The sequence below is a fragment of the Giraffa tippelskirchi genome, chromosome 6, assembly GCF_054371585.1.
Source record: "Giraffa tippelskirchi isolate mGirTip1 chromosome 6, T2T-mGirTip1v1.2.pri, whole genome shotgun sequence".
In the NCBI taxonomy this organism is placed as follows: domain Eukaryota; kingdom Metazoa; phylum Chordata; class Mammalia; order Artiodactyla; family Giraffidae; genus Giraffa; species Giraffa tippelskirchi.
Window position 1 is genome coordinate 105,699,837 of NC_137280.1, and position 17,200 is coordinate 105,717,036.

The following is a 17,200-nucleotide window of genomic DNA, read 5'->3' on the forward strand; positions in this document are numbered from 1 at the left end:
ATTAAATCAGCAAACGGCATGTGAAGGCACTGTACCTTACACTTAAAGAGATATAAAGATACTATATAAATCACAGAGCTAAAAATAGACAACTGACTCAAAGTCCCAAATCTGCCTCGATCTCTCAGTTCACTTAAATGTATTTACTTGGAATACCTGAATAAGTACAGCTTCTTTCATCGCGTGGAAGAGCATCTGAAAGGATAAAACCCTAAATACCACTATGATAAAGCCAAACAATCTGATTTTTTCATCTGAATCAATGCCGAACACTTAACCACTCTTTATCAGAATTCATAAATCATTCAAGAGTACCTCTCGCTCTGTGTAACACATTGGTTTACCACTTGAATTCGTCATATTTTTTCTACACTTACAGTGTCTTTATTCTGCACAAGAACTTATTTCTAGGCTCACTGCATTAGGTATCTAACTTCCCACTGTCCATCGATTTCTCCAGTCTTTGTGCAGAGTATGGTCTCCCTTTTCTGGTGTTCCTCCTGGTGTGGACTAGATCTGCACACTTCCACATCCACCTCCAGCAATCAAAAACCCCAGGAGGAAGGAAATATAATGCTTTCTGTCCAACCAAGTCATAGCCTCTTTCCTGGAGACAGCACAAACTACAGAGATAAATACTTCAGGTTTTACAGGATAAACTCTAGAAGGCAATACACCTAAAATAGTAATAGAGGTTACTGCTGGGTCATGAAACTAAGTAGTATTTACATGACTCTGTATACTCTGTATTTGCTGCTTCTTTTCCTACAGTGAGCATCATTTATTTCTTCCTTCAAAAAAAAAAGCTGTTAAACCCAGCACCATAAAACAATGCATTGTACAATCACATGCTAATGTATCCAAATCTTGGATAAAATGGATGACTTTTAGGAAACTATGTTTAACGAAACTGATTCACAATGGGTTAGAGAGCCAAAACAATCATAAACAAGGAAGAAATTGTGAGCTAAGAGTTATTTAGCCCTTTCCTTACTGCCACCGCCACCAACAATAAACATCAGGCTCAAATGACTTTGGAGTTGATTTCTGTCAATATACCAAAAACATAAAAACTGTCCATGCCCATTTTAATTTTTTCAGACAGTAAATCAGCATAACACTGATTTGAAAATGTCAGCAAACAAAAATAAAACATTAAACTTACTTGTATAATGCTGGCCAAAATTTTACTTAGCAAAAAACACTACACAAATCGAGCCAGCAAAATATTTATTATAAGCCAGCATAATCTAGTGAGTTTCACTAAAAATTCAAGGAGATTAAATATTTTAAATATCTAAGTATATTAATCACCAAATTAATCAGCCAATGAAGAAAAATAATAGGGTAATATTTATGGAGCCCAAAGAGGTATGAGATATTAAATAATATTTGTCACGTTTTTGAAAATTTTAAAAAATACAATAAAAGATATATGTAACTTCATAATCCAAGACATGATACTTACATTTTTTTCTTAATTCAAGTTCTTTTTTTTATTGGAATATAGTTGATTTACAATATTCTTTTCATTCCAGGTGTACAGCACAGTAATTCAATATTTTTATAGATGATGCTCCATTTAAAGTTACTCAAAAATAATGGCTCTATTCCTCTGTACTTTATAATACATCCTTGTTGCTTATCTCTTTTTATACATAGTGGTTTGTACCCCTTAATCCCATACCTCTATCTTGTCCTTCCCCGTTTCATCTCACCATTGGTACCACTAGTTTTCTTTATCTGAGAGTCTGTTTTTTTTAATATATATTTGTTTTTCAGACTTCACATATAAGTGATAACATACAGTATCTGTCTTTCTGTGTCTGACTTATTTCATAAAGCATGCTACTCCCTAGGTCCATCTGCACTGTTGCAAATGGCAGAATTTCATTCTTTTTAATAGCTGAATAATATTCCATTCTGAGTGTGTGTGTGTGTGTGTGTATACATATTGTATCTTCGGTATCCCTTTATCTGTTGATGAACGTTGGGTTGCTTCTATATCTTGCCTTTTATAAATACTACTACTTGGAATACTGGGGTGCATGTATCTTTCTGAATTAGTGTTTTGCTTTTTTTCAGATATATACTCAGGGGTGGTACTGCTGGATCATATGGTAGTCCTGTTTCTAGTTTTTTGAGAACCCTCTGCACTGTGTTCCACAATGGCTGCAACAATTTACACTCCCACCAACAGTGTACAAGGGTTCCCTTTCCTCCACTCCCTCACCAATATTTGTTATTAGTAACCTTTACGATGATAGCCATTCTGAGAGGTGTGAGGTGATATGTCGTGGTTTTGATTTGCATTTCTCTGATGCTTAGTGATGTTGAGCATCTTTTCATGTATCTGTTGGCCATATGCATGTCTTCTTTGGAAAAATGTCTGTTCATGTCTTGTGCCCATTTTTTGATTAGGCTGTTTGTAGGTTTTTTGATACTGCGTATATTGTTGTTTATCTGTTTTGGATATTAACCCATTATCCTGTCATATCATTTGCAAATATTTTCTCCCATTCAGTAGGTTTTTCATTTCATTGATGGTTTCTTTTGCTGTGTAAAAGCATTTAAGTTTAATTAAGTCCCACCTGTTTATTTTTGGTTTTCTTTCTTTTTCCTCAGGAGAAAGATCCAAAAACCTATTGCTACATTCTATGTCAGAGTGACTTCCTTATATATTCCTCTAGAAGTTTTGTGGTTTTAGGTCTTATATTTAGGTCTTTAACCTATTTTTACTTTATTTTTGTATATGGTGTGAGGAAATATTCTAATCTCAGTCTTTTACATGTAGCTATCCAGTTTCCCCAGAAACATTTATTGAAGAGACAGTCTTCTCTCCATTGTACATTCTTACCTCCTTTGTCACAGGTTAACTGACCACAGGTACATGGGTTTATTTCTGGGACATGATGTCAAATTTTGAAATACCATTAAACTTGATGATAAGAAAAATGCTTTTAGATTACAATATTCTGGAAGTACTATCTACTATAATGACAACATAAATAATTAGTATTATACATCTGAAAGGTAGAGCAAAAAATATTATTGCTTGTATCTAGATGGCATAGAGAGAAAACACAAAATGATCAACTAGAAAACTAGAAGAGAATGAGACTTCAAAGACTGGTTAAAGTTAAAATTTTTTAAATCTACTTATTTCATATAAATAATGGAGATTTATAATATAAAACAGAAGAAAATCCACAATAGCAACAAAACAATGTATTTTTCTTATGTTAAACTTAAATGTATAAAAGCTATTAATGTTTGCATAATTACTAAAAGTGAGAAATATTAAGGGAAACTGATTTAACGTAAACTTATAAACTCTCGCTACTGAAGAAAAGTATGTTGAAAAAAATGTAAATTCTCCCTACATTAAACCTAAATTTAATGCAGTCACAATCAAAATCTCAACAGCTGCTAAGTCACCTCAGTCGTGTCCGACTCTGTGCGACCACATAGACGGCAGCCCACCAGGCTCCCCCGTCCCTGGGAGTCTCCAGGCAAGAACACTGGAGTGGGTTTCCATTTCCTTCTCCAATGCATGCAAGTGAAAAGTGAAAGTGAAGTCGCTCAGTCGTGTCCAACTTGTAGCGACCCCATGGACTGTAGCCTACCAGGCTTCTCCATCCATGGGAGTTTCCAGGCAAGAGTACTGGAGTGGGGTGCCATTGCCTTCTCCGAAATCTCAACAGAATTATTTCTTAACTTGGCAAAGTTACCTAAGTACTTATGAGAGAATATCTACAAACAATTAAAGCAAAGTTAAAGATAATGTTTTGGGCAAAGAGACAGAAGTGTCTTCATAACATATTAAAACATAGTAAAGCTAACATTAGTAAAAGAGGGTGTTGGACTTCATTCAGCAAAGACAAAAGTGAAAAGTATCAACCATGCTCTCCCACTATGAACAACTCTAAAACCAGACAAAACTTATGAAATCACTTAGGTATTCAACAATAGGCAACAACGAAACAGATCATGGACAAAAGAAAAATATGTGAGGTAAGCCCCCTGTTACCCTTCCTTTCTGTTTTGAATCCTTTTCGGGACCATGAAACAAGAAGTGGAACCCAAGCAAAACAGTCTAACTGAGATGACTACAAGACCATGTTTAAATTTCAGCCAATCCATAAAAGAATTGTCTTCTTGACCACTTCAGGCATTCATAAGAGACCACAAAAGATCACACATTAGTAATAATGCTGACAGTCTAGAGTAGGACCATGACCTAGGATTAAGAGCAAAATCAAAACATTCCCACACAAGCAACTCAAAAAACAAACCCTGACAAGATCAAGAGTATATGCTAGGATTTCACTGACTTCACAAACAAAATTCAACATTGCCCCTACAACGTACAATTATAATTTCCAGCATATAATTTAAAAGAAAAAAAACAACTAAGCATTAAGAGAAAGGAAAATATGACCAAAAATTGCTAAATAAAATAGCCAATTAGAGGACTTCCATTTTCCAGGCTAGCATATAAGGAACTTACAAACCTCTACTGCATCCTAATAAGTTAAAAACTGAACAAACTGAAAAACCAACAACTCTTCTCAGATCTCCTTGGGAGGTCAAGTCACAGGGCAAACTGCTGTCCCCAACACTGGAGAGGCAAACAGGTGGTTACAGAGAAACATTAACTTTCTAAAGCTGAAACCCACAAACAGAAACCTCCATGAGATCCAGTGCCAGGATAGGAACAACTGAACTTTAATAGATGAATTGCCAAATGCTCAATGCAGACAAGTCTGAAGAGTAAAATCTCCAGAGAGGAGGTGAGGGAGGGAAGCTCTCACACTGTTACTTTAATTACTTCCTGTAATTCTACCAGGTTTTCACAGTAAGTATTGAAGAAAAAGTCCTCTTAGGCTTCTGGCATGGGAAGGGAGAAAGCAGTCATTTTGAAATATGCCAGAACATTCTATAATTTTTAACCACACTAGCCCTCCTCACCATAAACTACCTTATCAGGGCCTAATCAATCTGGAGGAAGGAAATATTCCAGTTCAGCCAGCCCTAGCTTTTCCACAGGAGGGAAGGGAAATACTGGATTCCAGAGCCCCTTGGTCATTTGGGCCCACTTAAGGCTGGGGAAAAAACTGATAAGCACTTAGGAAGTTCACGTCCCAGGGCCACTGGCTCACTAAAAACCTGAGATATAATCTTAAGATGAACAAATGCTTCTCTTACCTCCACACCTTACCACCACATTACTAAATACCTATTAACAAGTGTTCCTATCAGTTTGCACATCATGGAATAATATTCATAATCACTTAAATATCAATGGTACAAACACCAATTAACTGTATTGGTATTACAATTGTATTGGGATTGTCAGAGTGGATAAAAAAATAAGACCTAACTGTATGCTGTCTACAAGAAATCTATTTAAAAACACATATATAGGTTAAAAGTAAAGGGATAGGGAACAACAACAAAAAATATACATACTTATACACACCACGTTAATAGGGCTTTCCTGGTGCCTCAGTAGTAAAGAGTCTGTGTGCCAATGCAGGAGACAGGGATTCAACCCCCTGGGTTGGGAAGATTCCCTGGAGAAGGAAAAGGCAATCCACTCCAGTATTCTTGCCTGGGAAATCTCACAGACAAAGGAGCCTGGCAGACTACAGTCCATAGAGTCACAAAAGAGTTCGACATGACTTAGCAACTAAACAACAACAACTATGTTAATACTAATTGAGAGAAAGGAGAAGTAGCTATATTAATTTAAGACACAGCAGACTTCAGAGTAAGGAAACTTACCAGGGATAAAGAGGGCATTACATAATGATAAAAGGGTCAATTCTCTAAGAAGATATAATTCTTAATGTGTATGTGTCTGGCAATAGCATCAAACTATATGAGGCAAAACTGACAGACCTGCAAGGAAAAATAAATTAGCTCACTATGATAGTTGGAGACTTAAACATCACTCTCTCAGAAATGGACAGATACAGCAGGTAGAAAATTAATAAGAACATAGTTTAACTTAAAAGAGGATATCAATCAACTGGATATGACTAACATCTATATAATACCACTCCGTCTAGAATCAGCATAATATGCCTTTTTCTCAAGCTCACATGGAATACTCACTAACAGAGATCACATTCTGGGCCATAAAACACATCGCAATAACTTTAAAAGAATATAAATTATTCTATGCCTTTTCTCAGAGCACAATGGAATTAAACTATAAATCAATAAAAGACATCAGGAAAATTCCCAAATACCCAGAGATTAAGCAACATATTTCTAAATAACACAACTGGTCAATGATGAAATCTCAAATTTTAAACACATTAAATATGAAAAGTTTTAAAATTATCAAAATTTGTGGGATGTGGCGAAAGTAGTGCTTAGTGGAAATTTTATAGCATTGAGTGCATATATTTGAAAAGAAGATAGGTCTAAAATAAAAAATCTAAGCTCTTATTTTAGGAAACTAGCAAAAAAAGAGAAAATTAAATTCAAGGTAAGTAGAAGAAATGTTTCTTTGAAAAGATCAATAAAATTGATAAGCCTTCAGCCAAGTTAATTAAGAAAAAAGAGAGATGACACAAATTCTAATATCAGAAATGAAAGAAGTGACATCACTAAAGATCTCACTGACATTAAAAGACAAAGGAATATGAACAACTGTGTCTACAAATTTGATAACCTAGATGAAATGGACTTATTCCTCGAAAGATACAATCTTCCCAAATGGACACAAGGATAAATAAATAATATGAATAGGCTTACATCTGTTATAGAGATTGAATAATAACCTTCCAAAACAGAAAGCATGAGGCCCAGATGAATTCTACCAAATAATTAAGGAAAAAATTATATCAATTCTCTACAATCTCTTTCAGGAGAATGTCAGAGAGAATACTTCCTAACTTATTCTATGAGGCCAAAATTATTCTAACACCAGACCAAACAAAGACAATTAAAAAAAAAAAAACACTGCAGACCAGTAACTCTCATGAACATACCCTTAAAGATCCTCAAAAAAAAACACTAAACTGAATCCAACAAGGTGTAAAAAGAATCATATACCACAACACAGTGAGTTTTATCCCATGTATCCAAACCAGCTTCAAAATTCAAAAAAATATATCAATATAATCCTCACATCAATAGGTTAAAGAAGAAAAATTACATAATAGATGCAGAAAAAACATTTCACAAATTCAACACCCACTCACTATAAAAATCCTCAGCAAGCTAGGAATAGGAAATGACTTCCTCAACCTGATCAAGAATATCTACAAAAAATCTATAGCTAATATCATACCTAAAGTTAAGGAACTATAAGTTTTTCCATTTTTATTAAGACCAAGGCAAGGATATCCATCTTATTACTCCATTTCAACATTTTACTAGAGGTCTTATGTAATGAAATATGACAAGAAAAGGTTTCCCTGGTGGTTCAGTGGTAAAGAATCCACCTGCCAATGCAGCAGACACAGGTTTGATCTCTAATCTAAGATCCCACATGCCACAGAGCAACTACATCCATGTGCCACAACTATTGAGCCTGTGCTCTAGAGCCCAGGAGCCACAATACGGAGCCCACGTGCCGCAACCACTGAAGTCGATGCACTCTAGAGACTGTGCCCTGCAACAGGAGAAGCCACTGCAATGAGAATCCCATGCACCGCAACTAGAGAAGAGCCCGCACAGCAATGAAGATTCAGCACAACCAAAAATAAATAAAAGACAAGAAAAGCAACTAAAGGCATGTATATAGTATATATAAATAATTATATATATATATATATATATAAAGAAGGAAGAAATAAAACTGTATTTACAGATTACATAGTCATAAATGCAGAAAATACCAAAGAATCAACCAAAAATCAAAACAAAACCCTTTTGGAACTGGTAAGTGATTATAGTAAAGTCTTGGGATAAGAAGTTAATATACAAATATCATTAATTTTCCTGCATACGAGTAATGACCAAGTAGAATTTAAAATTAAAAATGTAATACTGTTTACACTAGCCCCCCCCACCAAAATGAAATCTTTAGGTATAAATCTAACAATATATATATAAAATTTGTATGAAGAAAATTACACAATCCTCATATGAGAAATAGAATTGAATAAGTTGAGAGATATTCCATTTTACGAAAAGGAATATCATGAGATTCCAAGAGTAGGAAGATTCAAAATTGTGAAGATGTCAGTTCTTTATAACTTGATATACAGAAATAGTCACTCAGTATGTCCAACTCTTTGCAATCCCAAGGACTGTAGCTCACTTGGCTCTTCTGTCCATGAAATTCTTCAGGCAAGAATACTAGAGTGGTTTGCCAGTCCCTTCTCCAGGAGATCTGCCCAACCCAGGGATCAAACCCAGGTCTCCTGCATTGCAAGCAGATTCTTTACCATCTGAGCCACCAGGTAAGCCCATGACATATAAATTCAATGCAATCTAAATCAAAATTCTATCAACTTATTTTGTGGATAGCAACCATTTCTGAAGTTTACATGGAGAGGCAAAAGATCCACAATACCCAACACTTATAAAGCTACAGTATTCAAGACAACGTAGTACTGGCAAAAGAACAGACAAATAGACCAGTGGAACAGAACAGAAACCCCATGAAAATATACTCAACTATTCTTTGACCAAGGATCAAAGGTACTACAATGCAACAAAGATAATCTTAACAAACAACGCTGGACCAACTGAAGATATATATGTCAAAAAACACAATCAGTGTAGACACAGATCTTATACATATCACAAAAATGAACTCAAACTGGATCAGAGGTCTACATGTAACAAGTAAACCTACAAAATTTCTAGAAGATAACATGAGACAGAAAATCTAGATGACCTTGGGTATGGTGATGACACTTTATATACAACACCAAAAACATGATCCATGAAAGAAAGTTAATAGGCTTTGCAAAAGACAATGTCAAGGCAATTCCCTGACAATCCAGTGATTAGAACTCTGCACTCTTACAGCTGAGGGTCCAGGTTCAATCCCTGGTAAGGGAAGTAAAAGACCATAAGCTGTGCAGCCAAAAAAAAAGACAATGTCAAGAGAATGAAAAGACAAGCCATATATTAAAGGAAAGTATTTTGTGAAGGACACAACTGATACAGGACTGTCATTCAAAATATACAAAGAATCCTTAAAACTCAACAACAACAAAAAAAATTAAAAATCGACCAAAACCTTAACAGATATCTCATCAAAGAAGATATACAGATGACAAATAAATATATGAAAAGATGTTCCCCATCATACGCCATGAGGTAAATGGATATTAAAAGAACAATGATATATCACTTTCTCCCTATTAGAATGGCCAAAATCGAAAACACTGACACCACCGAATGCTCGGAAGGATATGGAGCTACAGGAATTCTCATTCATTGCTGATGGAAATGCAAAATGGGACAGTGTGGAAGAGAGTTTGGTGGTTTCTTACAAAACTAAATATTATCATATTTATATGATCCAGCCACCATACTCCTTGATATTTATGCAAATAACCTGGAAACTTATGTCCATACCATAGCCTGTCCATGAATGTTTACATCAGCTTTAGTTATAATTTCCTAAACTTGGAATAGATCAAGATACTCTTTGGTAGGTAGATAGATAAATAAACTGCAGTACATTCAGACAATAGAGTGTTACTCATCTCTTTAAAAAAAAAAAAAATGAACTATCAAGCCAGGAAAACACCTGGAATAATATTAAATGAAGTATTCAGGCAAGAATACTGGAGTGGGCAGCCATTCCCTTCTCCAGGGCATCTTCCCAACCCAGAGATCAATGCCACATCTCCTGCACTGCAGGCAGATTCTTAACCATCTGAGCTAACAGGGAAGCCCTAAATGAATAGTATCATTTTTAAAAAAGGCAATTCAAAAAGGCTACATACTATATGATTCCAACGATATGACATTCTGGAAAGGGCGAAACTATGCAACGGTAGAATGTTCAGTGGTAGCTGGGGCCTGGGGGTTAGGGGAAGGACAAATAGGTATAGAGGATTTTGAAGGCAGTGAAACTATTCTGCGTGATACTGTAATGGTGAACACATGGCATTATACATTTGCAGAAGCCCAAAGAATTTACAACATCAGAAATGAACCCTGATGTAAACTGTAAACTCTGGGAGATAGTGATGTGCCACTATAGGATTATTACCTGCAACAAATGTGCTATTTTTATGCAGAATATTCATCATTGAGGAGGCTGTTACTATGTGGGGCATGTACTTCATGGAAAGTCTCTCAATTTTTCTGTGATTCTAAAACTTCTCTAAAGGTCTTCGCTTGTGGTCCACGTGTTCAATGCAGGGTACACAGGTTCAATCCATGGTCCAGGAAGATCCCACATGCCAAGAGGCAACTAAGCCCATGTGCCGCAACTACTGACCCCACACGCCCTACAGCCCATGCTCTGCAACAAGAGAAGCCACTGCAATGAGAAGCCAACGCACAACTAGACAGTAGCTCCCACTCGCCACAACTAAAGAAAGCCTGTGCACAGCAACAAAGACCAAGTGCAACCAAAAATAACAATTTTTAACAAGTGCATAGAAGATATAAAAGATCTGAACGACACTATCAACCAATTTACTTAATTGACACTGATATAACACTATACCCAACATTCTTTTCAAGTGCAAACTATGGATTCACTAGATTAAACCACATGCTGTGCATAAGAAGTCCAATAAACATCATTTGAAAGCTTATCAAATATGATCAACAACAATGGAGGTAAGTTATAAACTAACAGTAGCAATATGATTTCTAGAAAAGTTCCAAATATTTGGAAATTAAGGAACATATTTCCAAATAACCAATGGGTCAGTAAAGAAATCACAAAGGAAATTAGCATATATTTTGAAATGAATAATGAAAATATTATATATCAATTTGTGGGATACAATGAAATAGAGCATTGAGTAAACTCAACAGTTTTAAAAAGAAGAAAAATTTAAAATACTATTCTACCTTAACAGAAAAATAGCGAATTAAACCTAATGTAAGCAGAAGAACAAAGATAGAGAGCAGAAATCACTGAAATAGAGAAAAATCAACAAAGATAAAATTGGTTCTTTATAATGATTAATAAAATCATAGTCCTCTAGAAAAACTGATGAAGAAACTAAAAGAAGACACAAAATATCAATGTCTAGACTGAAAAACGTATCATAAGATCCAGCATATTTTAAAAGGAAAAAATTACAGTAAGTGCTAATTTGAGTAAGTCCTTGAAAAAGCAACTTATCAAAGTTGACCCTGAAGTAATCGAAAATATGAGTATTTCTATATCTATTAGATTTAAACCTTGCCACAAAGAAAACTCCCTAAGTTGGCTTCACTGGTGTGGTGAGTTCTATCAAACATTTAAGGAAGAAACATTACCAGTGACACACCAATCTTCCAGAAAATCACACAAGAATATGCCAATACTAGCCTGATACCAAAATCAGACAGACATTTCAAGTAAAGGAAACTACAAACCAATCTGCCTCACAAACGAAGACATAAAAAGCCTTAGTATTAGCAAATTAGATTCAGCACTGTAATAAACCACGAGCTAGGAAAGTTTATCCCAGGAATGCAATTTGCTAGAGTTTGTTTGTTTGTTTGTTTTTCCAGGAAGGAGGAAAGAGGTGATACGGGCAGTCTTAGACTGTTGGTGGGAATACAAATTGGTAAATCTTTTCTAGGAAATAGCTTTGCAAAATATATCCAGTAATAATAACAACAACAGAGCTATAAGTAATGCACCACTTCATACTATGCATTCACACACTGGACACTACATTACCCACTCATGTCATTTCATTTTCACAACAAACTTCAAACAGTAGTTTCTTTTTTATTTATTATCCTCCTGATTTTAAAAATTAAGTAGAGGAACTGAAATTCAGACCCAGGCAAACTGATTCTAGAGCCTATGGTTTTCATTAATTATATATTTATAAACTACCTCAACATTTAAATGCATGTCGTCTTCAACTCAAATAGAAATTCTAAAAAGAGAGAGAGAGATGTTAAAACATAACTGAAAAAGGGAAGAGGTATGCACAAAAATTAAAACATTATATGTAATAGTGAAACTTATATATCCATCAACATGGAACTGGTTATATCAATTTGGTTGATATATACATTACACAGCCTTTTAAATAATGGCATAGAAATTTACTGAAAATATATCCATATTACTTCTTTTTTTTTTTAATAAATTTATTTATTTTAGTTGGGGGCTAATTACTTTACAATATTGTAATAGTTTTTGCCATACATTGACATGAATCAGCCATGGGTTTACATGTGTTCCCCTTCCTGGACCCCCCACCCACCTCCCTCCCCATCCCATCCCTCTGGGTCATCCCATTGCCCCGGCCCTGAGCCCTTGTCTCATGCATCGAACATGGAATAGCATTGAAACATGTATATTATCATATGTGAAACAGAACACCATTCCATATTACTTCTTAAAAACAAGTTACAAAGTTTATTATGATCTCATTTATATGAAATTTCAGACCCACTAATATAGGTGTATATATGTATGGTGAAATGATCGAAAACATTCACCAAACTTGCATTAGCATGAACAGAATTTAACTTTGACATTTTTGGATTGCTTGAAATTTTTGCAACATATTTTTAATGAAAGCCTATGACAGAATGAATTTTGGAGTAAGAGTTCAGTTCATATCACAGCTTGTGCTGGGAATTTTAAAAAATCTCTCTTAACATTCAGATTCTTCACTTATAAACGAGGCAGTAACATCTAACACATATACCTCTTTTGAGGAATAAATTGTATCTATAAAGTGCTAATATAATGTTCAGTAAATGGTAAATCAATTTGCCTAGAAGAGCTTTTCACACAACCTAGTTGAATTTCCAAATAAAACCTGAACAGCTAAGCCTATTAAAAACTTCCACCGACCTAGATTCCCAGACACAAAGGTCAAGTAAAGCTAGAACAACAGAGCTATTTCTTACCCTGTAGGAGAAATATCTCCATAGGCAGCTCAAAATACACAAACTTATACCTGCTCTGAAACAGAGCAGTGTGGGGCTGGTGCCACTGAGGAACACTCTGACAGTTCTTTGGCTCATCTGTTCCCGTAGGTTGTCTATTACAGCTGAACAACGTGTGTTCCTGTATGCTGTTAAGTTACCTAAAATATCCACATCACACATATGCCCAATAATGCAATTTCCAGAGTATGTAAATTTCGCAGCTTTAACAAGCACCAACAGATCCTGTTCCTCGGTAACCTGATGCAGTGTGAGAAGTCAACACAACCATAAAAGAGACATCCAGACACTCGGTGCCTAAGTGGATTAGGAGCAGTGACGGAGCTGCACACTGGTCTCTTTCCTTCGTCAAAAACTCTCATTAAAATAAATGAGCCTGCTCATTTGAGAAGGAAGGAAAAAACAAACGTTTGGGGCATCGAGTTGGAAGAGCAGTTCAGTTCCTGCTCATCAAAAGGAATAGAAACCCTTATCCGCCAACATCCACAGCTGCAGATCAGATTCAACCAATCTCTCCTTATTAATGTTCTTATTAAATGTATTCTGTCCATCTGTGTTCAAGCTCATCCTGTGCATTCTGAAACATGACTTTCTTTTTCATGTATAAAATAATTAAATTTGTTTATCTCTGGCTAGCACCGAGCTCAGTTGAAAGCAGAGGATAAAGATTTTGCTGATGGCGTTGTGGTCAACTAGTAAATTTACAATTCTCCTCACACAGTTAACATTCTGGCTATCTGCTGCTCTCCCTTCATTTCTAATCCCAAAGCTTCCGGTGCGGTTCATCTGATTTGGTGCACTGCCTAGCACCACGGAAGATCTGCTTGCAGCATAAGAACACATGGAGAAATTATGTGTTTTTGTCACACCCTATTAAACGGTATTCAAAACACAATGCCCCAGAAACTAAATTGATTGTAGGTTTTATAACCCTTTTCAGGGTAATGGAAACAATTCAGGACCATGAAAGAAAGCATAGCTAGTGCAGCTGTGGGAATCTTAAGACTGCTCAGCTCAGCAGTTCTGTCCTGGCTTTAGTAGTTGGATTCCAATATTCTAGAACTTTGACAGATCATTCCACATTAACAGCTACGAAGTTTTCCACATTTCTGGTAAAATAAGTGTTTCTCTTGACTGAATTGTGTTTGAGGCTGGAAAATGTCCACAGGTATGAAGACAGTTGCAAACCACTATGATATTATTATGTGTGTAGTATTTTTCTGCTCTCTTTATGTTCCCAGCCCCAGCATTATGGTCAAAGCTCAAAAACCAGGAAGCACCAAGTTAAGAGAGACACTACTTTTCTATTCCTCTAGGTCTCACATTGGTGTGACTCTTCCAGCTGTGGATATAAGGAAATACTTCAGCTGCAAGCCCATGATTCAGTGGTAACGGAATCGCAGGGCTGGTTTAATGTGTTAAAAAGGAGTATGTTCTCTCTCAACGTGACCAGTAACCCCTAACTCCTGAGCCGCCTGGCAAAGCAAGGACTTGATCCTGTCACCTATCATAAATGATCACTCACTCGGTCATTACCTGCACTGCATGCTGCTCCATCAGAAAAACATCTGTGAACATTATTTGACAAATTGATTGCTAAATGAGCCATTAGCTGAAGGGGCTTTCAGATTGCCTCTAGGAAGCCAAGTGAGGCTGCACAAGAAAAACCCTTACAGATGCAAAGCAGCGACTACACAGGGAGAAAGACCCCTGGTTATCAGTGCTCCAGGGAGGGTGAGGGGACCAGTGTGGGAAGGGGGTAGAGAAGCGGCCATAAACCACATCCTGCAAGAAAATCCACCTTGTCTAAAGGAAGCTGTTTATTAGAAGCAGTAGTAAAACTGCTTAATACCCCCCCCCCACGCCTCAAGGGAGCAATCTAAGCCTTTGTGAAGTGAAAGGGAGAGAAACGTAGCCAATGGTGTGCTTGTCGAGGAGAGCTAGGAAAGCAACGTTTAGTCACTTCAGCAGCCCTGCTTGCCAAGAGCCGACAGGTGTGCAGTTTCCTATTGTTCTGACAGCCAGCCAGATACCTCAGTTTAGCATTCATCCTCTCCTCCCAAGTGCGGGAGAAAACAGCTGTCTCCCTGGCTCAGGATACAAGGAGTGGAGAGACAGGAAAACAGAGACAGAAGGAGATGCATTCTTCTCTATTAGCATAAGGGGCAAGGCTTTGTTTGATTCATCACTGAAAACACATGGTCTTCCTGGGAAATGCATTCCATATGAGTAGTTTCCTCACAGTGGCTCCAAAAATAGCCTTCACACAATATATTGAAACTTAAAAGTAAATAAACGCAGAAAGATGCCTAGGTTAAATTATGTCAGACCAGTAAGAAGTCATCATACACAAAAGCCCTTAAGGAAATGCCTTTTATAAATCATGCGGGCTTCATGCTGCTGACAGATGTTTGTGATTTTAAAAATATATCATAATCCTTGAAAAAAGAAAGAAGTTATTTTGATCCAAACGATGTGTTTTCCTGTCTCGTGTGGAATGGAAGTTATTTCAGTGCCAAATTCCCTCGAGAGGAGAAGGAAAAGCCCACAGGACTTAAGGAAAGCCAGATGCAGTAGTAGCTGGGAGACTTTCAGACTGCAGTTCTAAGTTTCCTTTGGGGGTGAGATATTAAAGGCTCGTGGTAACCGGCTGATGCAATGTCACTAGCTACATTCCCGTGACAGTCATAAGAACCACATCTGGGCTGAATCTAGGGCTCTCTGGATTGAAAGGTTGTTGAATACCAATAAAATCTATGCCGCTGATATTTACAAGGGAGAAAACGCGTCCATTACAACAATATATGAAACTTGAGAACCGCTGGCTCTCTCCCAAAGCCCAGGTATTTTTCTAATAAAATAAGCCATGAACTTCAAATAACTCTAAACTCAGGACATTAGGGTACAATCACAGACATAACCCCTTAGGCTTACACTGTAACACACTAACCCATTCCTGTAATAACACAAGCCAGAGGGATTGAATTACCCACCAAACCAAGCCAATTCTAAGTTCAAAGCAGAAGGTCTTCCATCCAAGAGCCTACTTTAGGAGCAACACAGTTTAATCCACTTACTTCCTTTACCAAACCGAAACATTACAATTCACATGCCTGATAAATATATTCTTAAGATTTCACGTACTTTTTTCCATGTTCCGTTGAGAGAGCAGAGGCACGTCCTTCCACCGTTCACGCAGACAGGGCTCAACTGGCTGGCTCTAGCTTTGCTTTCCAAGTCAATAAAGCACCAGGTGAGATGAGAAGGGATGAGGGTCAGCATAAACAAGTTCTATTTCAGTTGTTGAACCAACTGTCTTTAGCCCAAGATGGAGCTGCTTCTGCCCCGGGGTCCACGTCACCAAATACTTCGCAACACGTGCAAATGCATCACGTGACCAGGAACGCACGCAGCCTACGGCTTGAGCCACTCCCCAAATGCCAAGCCAACATCCCGCCTTCTCACTTCAAACAATTACGTGACCGCGTGGCCCCAGCCAATCAGATAGTTTCTGTTTGTCTCCCACCTGTTTTGTGTTCCTTACCCTGTTAAACCTGGAGAAGGAAATAGCAACCCACTCCAATATTCTTGCCTGGAGAACCCTGTTAAAGCTTCCCGCTTTCCTCTCCATCTTGCAATTCTCTGAAAAAAAGGTTGTCCACGTCATGAAGTGTTAAGTAAAACCTTTCACATCAGCTAAATTGTCTTCCTTAATTTTGTTTTTAAAACAGGAAGAAATGTTGATTCTATGTCTCCTTTGAGTCTTCCAGGGGATTGTATTCCTGATTAAAGGGAAAGAAAATCTTTCCACATTAATGTCTTTCTCAGATGGAATTGTTAGATTGGTTAAGAGCATGTAAATTATGAAAAAGAATGATTGCTAAATATGCCGTTGAATCCTATGTGGTACTTTTTGAAATGGACTACTTTTTAAACTACTTTTTAAAGCAGTTCCATGCTTTAAAACATTGAGGCATTTCTTCTTTTGGCTAACGTGGAGTAACAGGAACCATATACCTTCTCTTACAATTAAACACAAAATGCAGGTTGCACTTGAAAATTCCTTGAGCCGACAAAACCATTTAAGCCGTGTAAACAAAACTGAACATATCTTATTACATGAAGATAAGTGAAA

At 36.8% G+C, this 17,200-nt stretch overlaps 2 long non-coding RNA genes across 2 annotated transcripts in view; both read right to left on the reverse strand.

Annotated features, from left to right (window-relative positions):
* LOC145509738 (uncharacterized) overlaps nucleotides 1-16,392 on the reverse strand; it is a 275,954-nt gene extending 259,562 nt beyond the window's left edge. The window contains exon 1 of the long non-coding RNA XR_014056372.1: nucleotides 16,210-16,392. This is a non-coding gene — a long non-coding RNA (uncharacterized LOC145509738). The remainder of the gene's footprint in view (nucleotides 1-16,209) is intronic.
* Nucleotides 2,733-4,848, reverse strand: LOC145509753 (uncharacterized). Its single transcript, XR_014056387.1, has 2 exons — nucleotides 3,666-4,848; nucleotides 2,733-3,521 (listed from the first exon to the last, which is right to left on the reverse strand). It is a non-coding gene; the product is annotated as an uncharacterized LOC145509753 (long non-coding RNA).
* Nucleotides 16,393-17,200: the final 808 nt, after the last annotated feature.